The sequence below is a fragment of the Globicephala melas genome, chromosome 3, assembly GCF_963455315.2.
Source record: "Globicephala melas chromosome 3, mGloMel1.2, whole genome shotgun sequence".
NCBI classification, from domain to species: Eukaryota; Metazoa; Chordata; class Mammalia; order Artiodactyla; family Delphinidae; genus Globicephala; species Globicephala melas.
Window position 1 is genome coordinate 63,426,000 of NC_083316.1, and position 18,661 is coordinate 63,444,660.

Genomic DNA, 18,661 nt, shown 5'->3' on the forward strand with positions numbered 1-18,661 from the left:
AGAAAGAGAAAAACAAATACCGTATGCTAACACATATATATGGAATCTAAAAAAAAAAAAAAAAAGGTGCTGAAGAACCTAGGGGCAGGACAGGAATAAAGACACAGACGTAGAGAATGGACTTGAGGACACAGGGAGGGGGAAGTGTAAGCTGGGACGAAGTGAGAGAGTGGCCTGGACTTATATACACTACCAAATGTAAAATAGATAGCTAGTGGGAAGCAGACGCATAGCACGTGAGATCAGCTCGGTGCTTTGTGACCACCTAGAAGGGTGGGATAGGGAAGATGGGAGGGAGACACAAGAGGGAGGAGGTATGGGGATATATGTATATGTATAGCTGATTCACTTTGTTATACAGCAGAAACTAACACACCATTGTAAAGCAATTATACTCCAATAAAGATGTTAAAAAAAAAAAAGAGGGCTTCCCTGGTGGCACAGTGGTTGAGAGTCCGCCTGCCGATGCAGGGGACACGGGTTCGTGCCCCAGTCTGGGAGGATCCCACATGCCGCGGAGCGGCTGGGCCCGTGAGCCATGGCCGCTGAGCCTGCGCGTCCAGAGCCTGTGCTCCGCAACAGGAGAGGCCACAACAGTGAGAGGTCCACGTACCACAAAAAGAAAAGATAAATGAGATTCTCCTCAAAATAATTCAGTTGTGGGGTGAGGGATAGAGTGGGTGAGTTTATAGGTAAAATAAGATCTGTGACCATGAGTTGATTTTGAATCTGAGAGTTCTATTGCACTAGTCTCTGTACTTTTATGTGATTGATGTTTTTCATTTTAAAAAAAGTAAAAAATATTCACTATCATTCTTAGTAGTAGTAGAGGTTAAGCATGTGTTTACAACAAAATGTATTTACCTGGTAAATCATAATAATTGTAAGTATAGAATAATTTATTTGTGAAGGCAAAACACATTGGGAAACGATGCTGCCGTAAATAGCGTCATTGAGACACCACCCTGGTATATGGTTCAGAATAGCGACGCCCAAATCTCAGAGACAGAAAACAAAGTTTATCTGCCGTGACAGGCTAAGTAAGCTATGTTGCAGTAACAAATTACCCCAAATCTCAGTGGCATATAACAACAAGGTTTATTTCTTGTTCTAGAAGTGCTCTGGAATCCCTCAAGTACTCACACTAATGGAGTGGCCACAGTATCAAGTCTGGTCTATTGCTGTCCCAGAGGGAAAGGAGGCTCTGGAGAGCCTCACATTGGTAAGTAAAATATCCAGTCTAGAAAGACACATGTCACTTCTCACAGTTCATTTGCCTCAATCAGTCACTTGGCCCTATTCAACCACAAGGGGGCCAGAAGATACCCCGCCATCACGTGTCCAGAAGAGAGAACTAGAAATATTTGGCAAAGAAATCTGACCCCCCTCAACAAGAGAACCCATGTCATGATGTTGAACCTGTATCAAACCTGAGCCCCGGGGACTTCCCTGGTGGCGTAGTGGTTAAGAATCCACCTGCCAACGCAGGGGACAAGGGTTCGAGCCCTGGTCTGGGAAGATCCCACATGCTGCGGAGCAACTAAGCCCGTGTGCTACAACTACTGAGCCAGTGCGCCACAACTACTGAAGCCCGTGCACCTAGAGCCCATGTTCCGCTGCAAGAGAAGCCACCGCAATGAGAAGCCCGCACACCGCAACGAAGAGTAGCCCCCGTTCGCCACAACTAGAGAAAGCCCGAGCAGCAATGAAGATCCAACGCAGCCAAAAATACATAAATAAATGTGTTAAAAACAAAACAAAACAAAACATCTGTCCTGGGAATCACTGTACCTTGCACCACCTCTAAGACAGTATCCAGACACAAGTGCTCATCAATCCTTTCGGGTATATTTCCCTCTGATGACTCACAGTCATGCAATATATTGTATGCAGAGATTGCATAATGAATATAAGGTAATTGGTTGGCTCAATTATGAATTCAGCAATACTTTTAAAAAGGAATCATTCCAGTTTTCCTCTTGGATTATTAAAGTAATATGTTCTCATTACAAAAAAACCTGGAAAATATGGAACACTCGAAAGAAGAGGGAGAAATCACTCATAATTTCACCTTCCAAAAATAGAGTTAATATTTTAGTGGAATTCCTTCCAAACTTTTTCTATGCATTTTTAAACACTAGTTCGCACGGTCACCAAAACTATAACCATTTCTTCATTGGTGACTTTGTTCCAAATAGCTGATCCTATTGGCCCTAGACCAGCAGACAATTTTTAAAAAAGCTGTTTCAGCTCTTTTCCTTGTAACATGGGTGTTTTAGTGTGGTTATATATCACTTAAATGCAGATGGGTAACTAACAGTTGCATGTCACATTCTGTATTTTGGAGCAATGAATCCTTTGTTCTAAAACTGCTTGTTAGTCTCAGACCAGCCATGAAACAAATGAATAATTGTAATAGTTATTTTCATTTGCTTCTGGTATTTTCTCCACCCAGTTTACTTATGAAAAGGGAACAGCTTTGGAAGTTCATATTACAATGGAATTTAAGCCTCTTAAAATCATCAGGATCCTGGTTACCTTTCAAAATAATAAAAACTGCTGATGATCCAAGTGATGACTAGTTAGTCTAAGGAATAAATTGACCAAGTATGTTATAACTAGGATGATGACTTTCCCCAAGTCCAGAAAACATTTAGTTATAAATAGAATCTTTAGGTAGAAGATGATACATTGAATATGTCAGTAATATTACTCAACTTTTGCCAAGGACTCTTTTTCCTTAATATTTTATCTGACATTGCATTTGATGTGTAGCTTTCTTCTTTATTTCAACCAACAAAGGAAATCACAGAAAATTTGACCAAGAATCTATACAAAGCTCTTGTAATTTTACTATACTGCAGCAATCTCTCAGCTATTTACGTTAATAAATAAATGACACAGTGGATTGTGAACTTCTTCAGGGCAAAAATCATAAATTATCCATCGTTACCGTACTTACAACTCCTAGCATAATGCACTGTATAGAGGAAACACCCATAAAAAATAAATGTGATACAAAGTACAATTTATATGTGAAAGGTAATTGGGTTTTGGTACCTTGTTTACTTTCCTTACTGTTACTCATCTAAATCTTTGTATTCTGAAATATCTCCTTATAATTTCCAAAACAGAAGGTACTGAATTAGGTCATGTGAACATTTTTTGGTATGATTTGACAAGTAACTTTCCAAAATCTTTGTCTTAATTTATATCCCCAACTTAATTCATACCCAACAGGGTATGAGTGCTCATTTCATTCTACCCTCACCAATGGAGTCTATTCACAATGTAAACAAACTAATTAGACCCATGGGAAATAATACCTCTTTTGTCTTCTTTTCATTATTAATGAGTTTGAACATTAGTAAAATATGCAGTAGGCATTTAAATTCCTTATTTTGTGAATTGACTGTTCATGTATATATTTTTCCCATTTACCTGTTTAAGGTCTTAGTGTTTCCTATTTCTAGTCTTTGTCCTCACACTGTGCAATATAAATACTTCTATCTCAAATATGTACTTGTATACATGCATCTTTGCTGTAAGACTGTGTTTCCATAAGGGTAGTGACCCCATTTTATTTATCTGTGAGCAACACCGGACACATAGTAGAGAAAATGCATGCTGTTCTTCGCAGGATTATTCTTAGGATTAAATGAGATGACCTAAGCAAAGCATTTAACACAGTGTCTGTCACATAGCAGATGCTCAATAAATTATTTTAAGCAATCAATACAAGTTTCATCGTTGAACTAAAGCCACACCATTTCATTTCAGAATTTGGGAAAATCAAGACGAAGTATGTTTGAAAGATCAGTAACCATGCTTGTCCAATTTGCATATTTGGGATTTGAACGCTGATTCTCAAATCTTTCACCGCAAATTACATCAGATTTACATATTCCTGAGATACTAAAACTCTTGAAATTTTTGAAAGAGCAGTATGAATTCTGAACCGGTAAAACCTTTTGGCAACCGACGGATTCTTTTCCCCAGTCTGTAATACCCTGACCTCACACAGATGTCTCTTCTTCCCTTATTTAAGTTTATAGGAAACTTGTGGTGAACACAGTAAAGCTCAAACAAGCACAAATATACATCACATGATTGCCATTTACTTTCCGGATGAGTTAGCTTTTGTTTTCAGACCGGGGAGGCAGCTGTTCTCGCGGCCACTGTCAGAAAAGCAGAACTAAAGCAAGGAGAGGCAAAGGCAGAGCCCTTGGGAATGGCCAGTCGTCTGGAGGGCTTAATTAAGGCTTGGCAGCGGGGTAGGAGCATTTTGGTTGCTGCCAGGGTGTGAGGGGGAAGGGGGCTGCGCGTGGTTGCAAAACCAGCCCGAAGCAAAAAAAGTGAGGTTTTTTCCAGGAAGACAGCAGCGCTGGGGGGAGCAGGCCGCGTTGGCTGCCCAGCAGGCGGGTGTGTCCAGTACAGGCCGCAGGACGCAGGAGGCTGGGGGCGGGGGAAGCTGCGTCTAGGTCAGCGAAGGGCAGAGGAAGCCGGACACGGACGCAGTCGTCTCCCGATCCCGGCTCCAAGGCTTCTAGTGGGAAACCGAGTCCCGACCTACGGCCGATCTTCAGGAGCCCCAGTCACCCCAGTCACCCCATAACCTCCTCAGGCCTTTCCGGTAAGAAGCGCGGCGCCCTGGGCTTAGAACCGGCATGGCAGCGCGCAGGCGCCTCGTGAGCAGGGAGGCCGCGGACGCAGGAGGGGGCGTGTGAGGCACAGAAAGCCTTCTCTGCGCCTGCGCTGTCTGCTCTCCCTAGGTCGGGGGGGTAGGGGGGCAACAAACCTTGAGCCGACATCGCGCACACCCTGGATTCCCGGCCGGGGTCGCTCTTCACTCCTTAACGCGGCGTCTCGTCAAGCCTCACAGAGCTCCGCAGGGGTGTGGGGAGGTAAGAGCCCCCTGGAACAGGCGTCTTGGCCTCTCCTCACCCCTGCTGCCCTCGGGGAGGGGGCGGGGTGACCGCTGGTCGCGCTGCCCTAGGCGCTGGGTCTGGCCCTCCTGTTCCTCCAGGGGCCGAGCCTTGAGCCCCCGACCCATTCCTTTTCCGAGCCCCCCTGAGCTGGCTGGGAAATAAGGACTCTCAAACCTCGCGGCTCCTCGGTAAAGCCTGTTGGGCCGGACCAGGCCAGGATGGCAATCACGGCCGCTGTTTGCCGGGTCCCACCCACCCGGGCCTCCAGGAGTGCTGGGCGCTGCCGGGGGAACAACCCCCAGGCTGCAGCGGATGAAGGGAGAAGAGCCCCCAGGGCCGCCTGTCCCTCCAGGGAAGGGGCTGAGCCTGCAGGAGGGGCTGTCGCTCCCGAGGAGTGAGTGGTAGCCTCTGCGCTGAAATGACTCTGCCCCCGCAGAGGACTCTGTCACCGCCGCCCGTGCTCTAGCAAAGCCCATTCTCGCACCGACGCATTTTCTCATCGTTTTAGACCAGAAGGACGCGCTAGTGTCCCTTCGTCTACCTTTTCTTTAGTACCTTTGAAAAATGGTAAAAGATGATCTAACTTTTAAACTATAAACTTATTTGTACTACCGTGACTGCATGATACTATATTCCAGACTAAGGGAGTTCTTGTTAGTTTGACTCGTGTGGAAACCAGCCCATACATTTGATAACTTAATATTTTTCCTTTAATAAAATAGGCAGTTTGTTGATCGAATTAGATTCCTTAATTTATTATTTTGAGCTTGTCTTTTGAACTGGCACAAGTTCAGTGGTTTGATCTAGTAGAACTATATACAATTTTTCACCTAATTTCCCTTTTTTCTCCTCTGGATATTAAACCGCATGTTTAGTGTAAAAAAATTAAATATAATAAAGAATAAGGAAAAATAATCAACTTTAATTCCACATTTAAAGGTAATCAACAATAGTTAATTTTGAGTTTTCACCTGAGTCTTTTTTTTCCCGTGGCATTTTCTTAATTGAAATAATGAGATTTTATATACAGTTGGATTGCCTGCTTTTCTTGCTTAAAATTATATTTTAAGCATTTCCCCATATTTTTAAAAAGCTTCACAGACATGACTTTATGATTTTTGATTACACAACTGATACATGAGCAAAGTGTCTTTTGAAACAGTTACATTACAGATAAATATAAATTCCCTTTTAATTATCATCCCCAGTTATAATAGTACATAATATGATGGTATCACAGTTTATTTAATCCAGTGGGTCTCAGGAGCCCTTTATACACTTAAAAATTATCGAAGACTAGAAGAGTTTTTGTTTTCTAATGCAGTATATATATACCATTTTAGAAATTAAAACTCAGAAAATTAAAAAATTTTTACTTATTCATTTAAAAATAACAGTAACCCATTATATATTGAATTAAATTATATTGTTTAAAGTAACTATATTTTAAAAAAAAATTTAGTGAGAAAGATGGCATTGTTTTACATTTTTAGTAGGTCACTTTAATGTCTGGCTTTATAGGAGACGGCTAGATTCTCATATTTGCTTTGCCCTTCAGTCTGGTGCGCTACCTTGTTTAAACTGAAGCATACTAAGAAAATCCATTCTTGCACAGATCGGTATTTGGAACAGAAAGGCCCTCACCCGCCGAAAGCTCTTGGGGTCTTTAGGGTTCCTCAGACCACAGTTTTAAAAAGCTGATTTAATCATTCTTGTATTGATGAGCTGTTAGGTTCTTTGCAATTTTCACTATTACAAACATTGCAACATTGAAAGTTCTTTATAATGTGTTCTTGAGCCTAAGTACTAGTGTTTCTCTAGAAGTGGAATTGCTAGGCCATAGAGTATATACTTAAAAAAAAAAGTTTTGATAGACATAAACATCACATATGATGCCTACATAATTTTCTGTGTCCTAATATCGGTGTTTAGATTGTTTCAATTAATGATTTTGCAAAATATCTTTGCATATTTTCAGTTGTTTTGGATTATTTTCTTGAATTTATGAAATGAGAATCGTTAGATCAAATGTTAGGAATCTTTTTGAATCGATTGATGCATATTATCACATTGTTCCCCTGAGTGAGTATACCAGTTTATTTCCTATCAGCCATGTCTGAGATGCTCTTTTTATCAAACACTTACCAACATTGAGTACTTTTATTATTAAAAAGATCATATTCTGATCTAGTAGGCAGTGAATGGTATGTATTCTGATTTGTGTTACTTTGGTAATGCAGGTTGTACATTGAATGTTTTTTCATAATCTTACTAGTTATCTGTTCATATTGTTTGCCCATTTATGGTCCAGTGTCCAAGTGTTTTTCTAACAGATTTGTATTATCTTTTTACATTATAAGGATACATGCTATCATTTTTTTTGAAGGAAAGGAACAAAATTATCTTTTTTCCTGTTTATAGAAGTAGTATATTTTTGTTAAAAAAATACTATAAGAACATGTAATATAGATGTTATGCTTACATAATCTCAGACACCATTGTGAAAAGTTTGGTGTTTTCTCCTCTGTATTTTTTTTTCTTATGACTTTGCTAATACTATAATTTTTTTTACAACTTATTTGTAAAAATGGATTTGTACTATGCATGAAGTTTTACAATTTGATTTTTTTGTCTTTTAGCATTATATATTGGATATTTTTTCATGGAAGTACATAGAACTATGGGCAAAGTTTTTTCAGGGTGGCTTTAAGAACACCAATTGTGACCTTTAGTTATCTGATGTCAGGCTCCTATCCTCTTCTATATTCTCTTCCTAGGTGATTTCATCTATTAACAGCTATGTGCTGCCAATTCCCAAATCTTTATCTATCTCAGACTTCTCTCCTGCATTCCAGATCCTTATATTCAACAGCCTATCGGACATCTCCCCCAGAATGTTCTCAAGGTACTTCAAACACCAGTCCAAACGTGAACTCGTGTTTTCCCTCAGTCCTGCTCCTCTTTGTATTGCCTGTTATGGTCAGTGCTACCTCTGTCTACCCAGTCACTAGCGATGGCAACCTGTCAGTAATCCTAGCTTTCTCCCTTGCTTTCACTCCCCAAAAGTTCCCATTCTTTAGCCGCTTTTTTTTTGCGGTACGCGGGCCTCTCACTGCTGTGGCCCCTCCTGTTGCGGAGCACAGGCTCCGGACGCGCAGGCTCAGCGGCCATGGCTCACGGGCCCAGCCGCTCCGCAGCATGTGGGATCTTCCCGGACCGGGGCACGAACCCTTGTCCCCTGCATCGGCAGGCGGACCCTCAACCACTGCGCCACCAGGGAAGCCCAGCCATTACTTTTTAGTGCTGAATAATAGTCGATTGTATGGATGTACCACAGTTTATTTATTTATTTACCTACTGAAGGACATGTCAGTTGCTTCCAATGATTTTTTTTTAAGCACCCAATTCACTGCATTAAACACCTTCTTGTTGAAAATACCTAGAGTAGTTTTTATTTCCTGCACTTTACCCTGATATACAAGAGAAGGTGTCTACTAAGATAGAAAGTGTTCGTGTGGAGTAGAAGTCACAACAGAATGGACCCCAGCTCAGAAATAGGTTTACCTGACCATTGATTTTCTAATTTATATCTTCATCATGTTAGTTAAACTCCTCAGACACCTCCACCTTGTTCTGTTCCCTATGGGAACAGCCGCTTTTATATGTTTCCTTTCCATCTGCCCTGTCTCAGTTCAGGCCCTCATCATCTCTCACCTTAACCATTTTAGGAGTCTCCTTACTATTGGTTTTGTTGTTTTCTGACAAATCTTCCATGTTGTTGCCAATTTGGTTTTACTCATGAAGAGATTTTTAAAAATCATTTTTGCAGAGTAAATATTGTAAATATTTGTTTATAAAATTATGAATACATAAATGGCCAAGTGAGTAAAGATACTACCTAAAACAAGTTATCATATGCATACATAAATAAACTTCCTTAGAATAGGGAATATATCTTATATTTCTTTTGTGTCTTCTGTACAAGGGTAGATTACTGGCACAATAAGTAAATCTTGATTGAAATGGGAAGTATGTGCAGTTTAATAAGATTTCATGTCAAAAGATTTCAATGTCATACCTTTTACATATTGTTAGATTATATTATTATTTAATTATCCTACCTTGTTTTGTATCTTTTAGGTGACTCAAAGAACATAATAATTAGTAGTACAGTGCTATTTAGATAGAAATACTTTTTAAGTAGATATTATGTAATAAATTCTGTAATTTTTAAGAAAAATTATTGGGCTTTTTCTAATGAGAACTGTTTCTACACCTTTGAGTTCTGTGCTTTATTTTTTTAAAAATACATTTTGTATTCACAGTTCCTTTATTGCTTTTTGCTATTATATTTATTTTAAGGTAATATTTATGTTTATCAAAGGGATACCTGTACATAATTTAAAGAGTCAAATAATCCTACAAGACTTACAGTGAAAAACAATAGCCCTCTGCCCTCATCCTTCTCTCCCTGAATCCCACTCTACAGAAGCAGCTTTTCTAATTGTTCCTCTTTGGAATCACAAACACAGAAAATAACATGAGTAACTATTTTCTCAGTTCTCCCAAGGGTGATTTATAACTACAGTAGACCCTTGTACAACACGAGTTTGAAGTGCAGGCCCACTTATATGCGGATTTTTTCCAGTAGTAAATAAATACTACAGTACTACACCATCCTGCTTGGTTGAATCCATGGATACAGACAGGAATCTCACTTACTGAGGAACTGTGGATACAGAGGGCTGACTGTAAGTTATATAGGACTTCGAGAAGTGTCAGCACCCAAACCCCATTGTTCAAGGGTCAGCTGCAGTAACACTTCAGATGCACAGGAGAGATGTTAATTCATTACGTAAAGTGGATGCCTTAGGGGCATCAAGGCTTAATTCTCTCACAGAACCCTTACTGAGAAAGGCTGCCCCACAGTCAGCGACTATTTAACTCTTTCACCTCTAGGTTTTTAAATAACCTGCTCTCATATACAGCTATTTCTCCTCCCTACCCCCATCCTACCATAGTTTTAGACGTGATTTACCAACTTCCTATTATAGAAGATGGAAATTTATGTTTTTGTTTTTGTTTTTGTTTTTGTTTTTGTTTTGCGGTACGCGGGCCTCTCACCGTTGCGGCCTCTCCCGTTCCGGAGTACAGGCTCCGGACGCGCAGGCTTAGCGGCCGTGGCTCACGGGCCCAGCCGCTCCGCGGCATGTAGGATCTTCCCGGAACAGGGCACGAACCCGTGTCCCCTGCATCGGCAGGCGGACTCTCAACCACTGCAGCACCAGGGAAGCCCGGGAATTTATGTTCGTTACACCAGCCTCCACGTTTAAATACTGCACCTCTCCCCTCCTTTATATTTGCAAATTAGTTATATGTTAATTTTTAGTTAAATTATTATTTAGTGTTTGCATCATTTATGTAAATATTGTGTACAGCTGAGCCAGGTAGTATATTGTGATGATATTTCCTTTCTTATATAATTCTGTGTTTTTCCTAGAGTTAATAATCATCTTGGTTTTTTAATATATCTTTTCATATCTTTTATTTAATGTATTAACAACCTTTCAGGCAAGATATGTAAATCTCCTGTTGGTAGATTCACACACATCAGATAATCTGTTCGTTTATTTTGCAATATCTTTCCTGTAATTGTCTGTCACCCTGCCTCCATCTTGATGGGTTGCTCTCTAGGCCTGTTGTACAGCTATCTTCCTGAAGTGTCCTTTTATGCTCATCTGTGAATTTCATTTTTCTCTGCCCTCTGTGGGATAACCTGTTTCCACGATGTCAGGTCTTTTTTCTTTCTTGGTGTCGCCTTCATGTTGGCAAAGTACATCTTCTAGTAGTTTCCTGAGAAAGACTGAATGGGAGGCAAATTTTGACATACCTCCTTCATTATGTGTGTGCATGTATGTGCACATGCATTTCCTTACTTTCCAGCATTATAAGATACTCCATGCTCATCTTGTATATTTCCTGTCCCAGTCTTAACAATCAGCGATTTCTCCAAGGAGCCTTGGTTCCTTTTGTTGGAGAAACCAAGATCTGGGCACCAGTGTGCTTATTGCCACTAAGACGTCTTGCTTTTAGGCCCTTTCAGCTGATGGAGCAAGAGATATGGTTTATGCTAATATCTATAAATATTTCACACAAAAAATTATTACAAATGTGTAACCATCTGTGTCCATATTAAGCTAAACATGAATTTATACTGATGTCTCCAACTCAAATTCATTACCACATGGATCATTCTAGCTTCCTCCCCTTGCTTATATGTAACCTTCCCCTCCAAAAGTGGAAACCTCACTCCCACCATCAGCCACCCATTTATTTAATTTCATTTCCAGCATATGTGTATGATGGTTTCAGAATTAACCCATACCCCCAGGAGAAACAACTTTATCAACTAGAGTACAATGCTTGTGTTGCCTTTAGACTCCACTTATTTCCAAAGGTAGAACTTTATTTCTCTACCCGCTTCAGCATGGTTGTTTTATACATTCGTAATGCATTTAGACTTTTTTTTTCACATTCTGCATTCCATCTGAGTCCCCCAACCTTCTAAACATTTTTTAAAATTTGCATACATTGAGGTTATTCTTTGTGTTATGAAGTTGTATGGGTACTGACAAATGCTTAATGTCTTGTATTCACCATTATAGTATTATACAGAATAGTTTCACCACCCTAAAAGATCCACTTTGCTTTAGCTGTTCAGTCCTCCCCTACTCCAGAGCACTGGCAATCACTGATGTGTGTACTGTCACTCTAGTTTTACCCATTCCAGAATGTCATAAAATTAGAATTGTATAGTATAGAGATTTTTTAGACTGCTTTCTTTCACTTAGCAATACCCATTTAAGATTCATCCATCTTTTTGTGGCTTGATGGTACATTTCTTTATATCACTGAATAATGTTCCATTGCATGGATGTACCAGAGTTTATTTAGCCGTTCACTTACTGAAGGACATCTTGGATGCTTCCACATTTTGGCAGTTATGAATAAAGCTGCTATAAACATTCACATCTCAGTTCTTATGTGGACATAAATCTTTAAATCAGTTGGGTAAATACCCAGTATTATGATTGCTGGTTCATATGGTAAGACTATGTTTAGTTTTGTGAGAGACTGCCAAGGTGTTTTCCAAAGTGGCTGTACCATGTTGCATTCCTATCAGCAATAAATGAGAGTTCCTGCTGTTTGGCATCCTTGGGGCATTTGGTATTGTCAGTTTTTTGGATTTCAACCATTGTAATAGATATGAAGTGGTATCTCATTATTTAAATCTGTAGTTCTCTAAAGATAAATGATATTGAGCATTTTATCATATGCTTATTTGCAAATTTTATATCTTTTTAAATTTTTATTTTAGAGTATAGTTGATTACCAATCTTGTGTTAGTTTCAGGTGTACAGCAGAGTGATTCAGTTATACATATACATGTATCCATTCTTTTTAAAATTCTTTTCCCATTTAGGTTATTATAGAGTATTGAGCAGAGTTCCCTATGCTATACAGTAGGTCCTTGTTGGGCAAACTTTATATCTTCTTTGGAGAGGTATCTGTTCAGAACTTTTGCCCATTGTTTAATTGGATTGTTTGTTATCTAATTATTGAATTTTAAGAGTTTTTTGAGGACTTCGGACACAAGTCCTTTATCAGTTATGTGTTTTGCAAATATTATCTCCCACTCTGTGGCTTGTCTTCTCATTTTCTTAACAGTGTCTTTTTCAGAGCAGATTTTTTTTTAACTTCAATAATGTCCAACTTATCAATTTTTTTCTTTCATGTCTCATGCCATTGGTGTTATATTTAAAAATTCATCACCGGGGCTTCCCTGGTGGCGCAGTGGTTGAGAGTCCGCCTGCCGATGCAGGGGACACGGGTTCGTGCCCCGGTCCGGGAGGATCCCACATGCCGCAGCGCAGCTGGACCCGTGAGCCATGGCCGGTGAGCCTGCGTGTCCAGAGCCTGTGCTCCATAACGGGAGAGGCCACAGCAGTGAGAGGCCCGCGTACCGCCAAAAAAAAAAAAAAATCATCACCAACCCAAGGTTATATAGATTTCCTCTTATGCTTTTTCAAGAAGTTTTTAGAATATTGCATTTTACATTTAGTCTCATCCATTTTATTTTTAATTTATTTCTTCTTCCTGTTTCATTGAGATAAAACTGACATACAGCACTATATAAGTTTAAGATGTACAGCATAATGATTTGACTTACATACATCATGAAATGATTACCAGAGTAAGTTTTGTGAACATCCTTTATCTCATATAGATACAAAATTAAAGAAATAGAAAAAAAATTTTTTTCCTTGTTATGAGAACTCTCAGGGTTTACTGTCAGCAACTTTCATATATAACATACAGCAATGTTAATTATATTTATCATGCTGTACATTACATCCCTAGTACTTATTTATCTTATAACTGATGTTTGTACCTTTTTGCTACCTTCATCCAGTTCCCCCTCCCTCCACCCCCTGCCTCTGGTAACCACAAATCTGATCTTTTTTTCTGAGTTTGTTTGTTTGCTTTTGAAGTATAAATGATCTACAATACTATGTTAGTTGCTGGTACATAACATAGTGATTTGATATTTCTATACATTTCAAAATGATCACCACAATAACTCTAGTTACCATCTTTCACCATACAAAGATATTAAATAATTATTAACTGTATTCCCCACCCTGTACATTTCATACCTATGACTTATTTATTTTGTAACTGGAAGTTTGTACCTCTTAGTCTCCCTCATCTAGTTCTCTCCTCCCCCCATCACCCTTCCCTCTGGCAAGGGGGATTTGTTCTTTATATATATGACTCTTTCTCTTTTGTTGTGTTTGTTCATTTGTTTTTTAGATTGTACATATAAGTGAAATCATATAGTAATTGTCTTTCTCTGTTTGACTTATTTCACTTAGCATAATACCCTCTAGTTCCATCCATGTTGTTACAGATGGCAGTTTTGCCATTTTATTTCTATGTGTCTTTGTTCTCTTTGGGTTGATCTTGTTTGGGACTCTCTGTGATTCCTTGATTCTGTGGGTTCTGAATGTCTGTTTACTTTCCCAGGTTAAGGAAGTTTTCAGCTATTATGTCTTCAAATATGTTCTCTGCCCCTTTCTCTCTCTCTTCTCCTTCTGGAACTCCTATAATGCAAAGTTAGTACACTTGATGTTGTCTTAGAGGTCTCTTAAGCTGTCCTCTTTATTTTTTTTAATTCGTTTTTTCTTCTCCTGTTCAGCTTGAATGATTTCTACTACTCTGTCTTCTAGTTCGCTGATCTGTTCCTCTGTATCATCTAGTCTACTGCTGATTCCTTCTGGAGTATTTTTTTTCTTTCAGTTATTGTATTCTTCAACTCCGTTTGGTTCTTTATATTTTCTAATTCTTTGTTGGAAACTTCCAACTTCTCACTGTGCTCATCCATTCTTTTCCTGAGTTCTTTGAGCATTTTTATTATCATTACCTTGAACTCTTTATCAAGTGGATTACTTATCGCCACTTAGTTCTTCTTCTGGGGTTTTATCTCGTTCCTTCATTTGGAACATATTCCACTGTTGCCTCATTTGCCTAATTCTCTGTCTTTATTTCTGTGTATTTGGTAGGTTGGGTATGCTTCCTGATCTTGGAGAAATGACCTTATGTAGAAGACGTCCTATGATGCCCAGCAGCATACTCCCCTCTCATCCCCAGGCCTATCTGCTCTAGGGAGTGCCCTCTAGGTGGACTGCATGGGCCCTTCTGTTTTGTTGGGGTGACTGCTGTGGGCCTCCTGGTGGGTGTGGCTGACCCCTTGTCTGGTTTGGTTGCCATGCCCTGAGCAGGGCCAGGTCCTGACGTGGCTGGCTGCATGGCCTGTGGTGTCCCAGTCCTGATGCTAGATTGCTGGTGGGCAGGGCTGGGTCATGAGGTGCTTGGGCCAGGACTAGTGCTGGCCATTAGTGGGCGGAGCTCGGTCCTGAGGCTGGTGTTGGCCTGTTGGCGGGCAGGGCTGGTTCCTGACATGGTTGGCTGTGAGGTCTGGGATGTCCTGGAGCTGATGCTGGCCTGCTGTTGGTTAGGTCCAGATCCCATGGCTGATAAGCCAGAGGGAGGATTCCAAAATGGCGCTTCTCGTCACCAGTGTCCTTATGGTAGAATGAGCTCCCCAAAATGACTGCTGCCAGCATCTATGTCCCCAGGGTAAGTTCCAGTTGCCTCCTGCCGCTCCAGGAGTCTCTCTAAGATCAGCAAGTGGGTCTGACCAAATCTCCTTTCAAATTACTGCTTCTGCCCTTGATCTCAGAGCATGTGTGATTTGGTGTGCACACTTTTAAGAGTGAAGGCTCTATTTCCCCCAGCCCTCTGTCTATCCTGAATGTAAGCCCAAAGCCTAATGTTTTAGGAGGCTCATTCTCCCGGTGTAGGACCCCCAGGCTGGGGAACCTGACATGGAGCTCAGGCCCCTTGTTCCTTGGGGAGAACCTCTGCAGTTGTAATTATCCTGCTGCTTATGGATCACCCACCCAAGGGTATGTGTCTTGACTGTACCATGTTTCCACCTCTCCTACCCATCTTGTTGGGGTTCCTTCTTTATATTAAGTTGTAGAAGATCATTTCTGCTAGTTCTCATCAATAGTTGCTCTTTAAGTAGTAATTTTGGTGTGCCCACGGGAGGAGGTGAGCTCAAGGTCTTCCTATTCCTCTGTCTTAGCCACTCCCCCTCTATTATCCATTTAAAATACATTCTTATGTAAGGTGTAATTCTTGCAGTATTTCATACTTTTCATTATTATTATATTTGTTATGGTGATCTGGGATCATTGATCTTTGATGTTACTACTATAACTTGCTGAGGGCCTAGATGATGATTGGCATTTTTAGCATAAAGAATTTTTTAATTGAGGTGTGTACATTCGTTTTCTTATACATAATAGTATTGCACATAATAAACTACAGTATAGTGTAAATCTTTAAATCATTTGGACAAATGCCATATAACTTTTATGTGCACTGGGAAACCAAGAAATTTGTGCAACTCACTTTATTGTGATATTCACTGGTCTGGAACCAAATCTACAATATCTTCAAGGTATCCTGTATTGTGTTGACTGTTATAGGTCCTTTGCCTTTCCATATACACTTTAGAATCAGTTTCCTGAGTTCTACAAAATAGTTTTCTGGGATTTTGATTGGGATTGCACTGAAGCTACAGATCAGGTTGGAAGAACTAACATCTTAACAGTATTGTCTCCTTGTCCATGAACATGGACTATATCTCCATTTATTTAGATCTTCTTTGATTTTTTGTCAGCATTTTGTAGTTTTCCACATATAGGTCCTGTATATATTTTATACTTATATCTAGGCATTTAATTTTTGAGGTATATTGTAAAAGCTGTTTTTTAAAATTTCAAATTCCAGCTGTTCCTTGCTCATATAGGAAGCATTTGACTTTTGTATACTAACCTTGTATCCTGCATCCTTGCTATTACACTCACTTTTCCATATTGGGGGGTCAGTTTGGGGAGATTTTCTACATTGAAAATCATGTCATCACAAATAAAGACATTTTTATTTCTTCCTTTCCAAACAGTGTACCTTTTATTTCCTTTTCTTATTACACTAGTGAGGGTTTCTGTACTGTGTGCAATAGGAGTGGTGAGAGAAGACATCCTTTCCTTGATCCCAGTCTTCGGGGGTAGGGCATCTAGTTTCTCATCACTAAATATATTGTGTAATGGTAGCTGTAGGTATTTTGTGGATATTCTTCATCAAACTGAAGAAGTTCTCCTCTACTCAATTTGCTGAGAGCTTTTATCATGAGTAAGTATTGGGTCTTGTCAAATGCTTTTTCTTTTGCATCAGTTCATATGATTATATGATAATTTTTCTTTAGTCTGTTGATGTGGTATATTACATTGATTAATCTTCAAATGTTGAACCCGCCTTGCATACCTGAATAAATCCCACTTGGTTGTTGTGTATAATTTTGTTTATACATCACTGGATTCGATTTGCTAATATTTTGTTGAGGGTTTTTACTTCTGTGTTCATAAGTTACATTGGTCTGTAGTTTTTCTTTCTTGTAATGTGTTTATCTGATTTTGGTATTAGAGTAATGCTGGTCTTATAGAATGAGTTAGGAAGTGTTCCCTGTGCTTCTTTTTTTCTGGAGGAGACTGTGGAAGATTTGGATCATTTCTTCATTAAATATTTGGTAAAATTCACCAGTGAAGCTATCTAGACCTGATGACTTTTTTTGTGGAGGGTTATTCATTATTGATTCAGTTTTGTTAATATATATAGGACTGTTCAGGTTGTCTGTTTTTCCTTGTGTGGATTTTGGTAGTTTGTGTTTTTCAAGGAATTAGTCCATTTCATCAAAATGATCAAGTTTGGGGGCATAGAATTGTTCATAATATTGCTTTATTTTCCTTTAAGTGTCCATGGTATCAATACTTATGACCCCTCTTTCACTTCTGATATTGGTTATTTGTATCTCTCTTTTTTTTTAATTAGCCTAGTTTATCAATTTTACTTTTTTCAAAGAAAGAGTTTTTGGTTTCAGTGGTTTTTCTCCATTTCTCTATTTTCCTGTTTTTAATTTCATTGATTTCTGCTCTGATCTTTGTTACCTTTCCTTCTACCTACTTTGGGCTTAAGTTGTTCTTTTTCTAATTTCCCAAGGTAGAAGCTTAGATTATGGATTCTTAGATCTTTCTTTTTTAATATATGCACTTAATGCTATAAGTGCCCCTTTAAGCACTGCTTTTACTACATTCTGTAAGCCTCACTTGAATTTTAAGATTTGTGTTGTCAATTTTCATGATCTTTTTTCTTCACATATTCTTTATGTATGGCTTCCTGTTGCTGTTTCATAGTCGCATTGGTTTTTTTTTCTGAGAATATTAGTTTCTTTGAAGTTTTCTTCTTCCTATATTGTCTCTTCCTGCAAGTTCCTTTTATTTGTTTTGGTGCCTGTGTGTTTTCATGTACTTTTGTGTATGTATGGTATAAATAAAATTTAAAAATGGAAATAAAAGAATAATATGCTTTAATGAATAGGATGGCATACCATTGTTAATGAGAATTGTTCCGAAGTTTACCTTGTGCTTGCGTAATTATTGTTTCTTTGAAGATGACATTTTCTCTCTGGCTATTCTATCTTGGAGTTCAAAAGTTTCACTGTAGAGTATCTAACTGTGGACTTCTCTTTACAGTCGACCATTGAACCATGTGAGGGTTGGGATGCCGATTCTCTGCAAGTCAAAAATTCACATATAACCTATAGTCAGCCCTCCGTATCCATGGTTCCTCCATATCCATGATTCAACCAACTCTGTGGAGTATTGCAGTATTTACTATTGAAAAAAATCTGCAGATAAGTGAGCTGTGCAGTTCACAGCCATGTAGTTCAAGGGTCAACTGTATTTATATTGCTTGGTAATGGGTCACCTGTATCTGTTGTGTTTTTCATCAGTTCTGGAATTCCTGGCATTATCTTTTCAAGCATACTTGTTCCATGCTCTGTTCTCCTTACAGGGCTCCATTCTCATTCTGTCATCCATGTTTTTTAACTTCTTTTTTCATATTTTCTTCTTCCTCATCTCTCTGGGCTACATTTTAGGTTATTTCTTCAGATAGGTCTTCCTGTTTGTTCAATTCTCTTAAGCTCTATATAATCTTTTTTAACCCATCTTTATAGTATCTCTCATTTTTTCTGAGCCTCATGT

General features: G+C 39.1%; 2 protein-coding genes across 8 annotated transcripts in view; one reads left to right on the top strand and one right to left on the bottom strand.

Moving 5' to 3' along the window:
- The window catches only part of SERINC5 (serine incorporator 5), a 207,361-nt gene that overhangs the window by 170,264 nt on the left and 18,436 nt on the right, over nt 1–18,661 (bottom strand). Inside the window, exon 1 of one of the 2 annotated variants that reach the window (XM_060295941.1) lies at nt 4,799–5,322. The exons of the other annotated variant lie outside the window; for it this stretch is intronic. The gene's annotated coding sequence lies outside the window, so the exon portion shown is untranslated. Of the gene's footprint in view, nt 1–4,798; nt 5,323–18,661 lie in introns of those variants that run through there. 2 annotated transcript variants of the gene reach the window in all.
- ZFYVE16 (zinc finger FYVE-type containing 16) overlaps nt 4,181–18,661 on the top strand; it is a 54,722-nt gene continuing 40,241 nt past the window's right edge. For 3 of the 6 annotated variants that reach the window (XM_030846735.3, XM_070045155.1, XM_070045156.1), the window contains exon 1: nt 4,777–4,904. The gene's annotated coding sequence lies outside the window, so the exon portion shown is untranslated. Of the gene's footprint in view, nt 4,634–4,774; nt 4,905–7,705; nt 7,834–18,661 lie in introns of those variants that run through there. The other 3 variants (XM_060295935.2, XM_060295936.2, XM_060295937.2) reach the window with 3 other exon arrangements.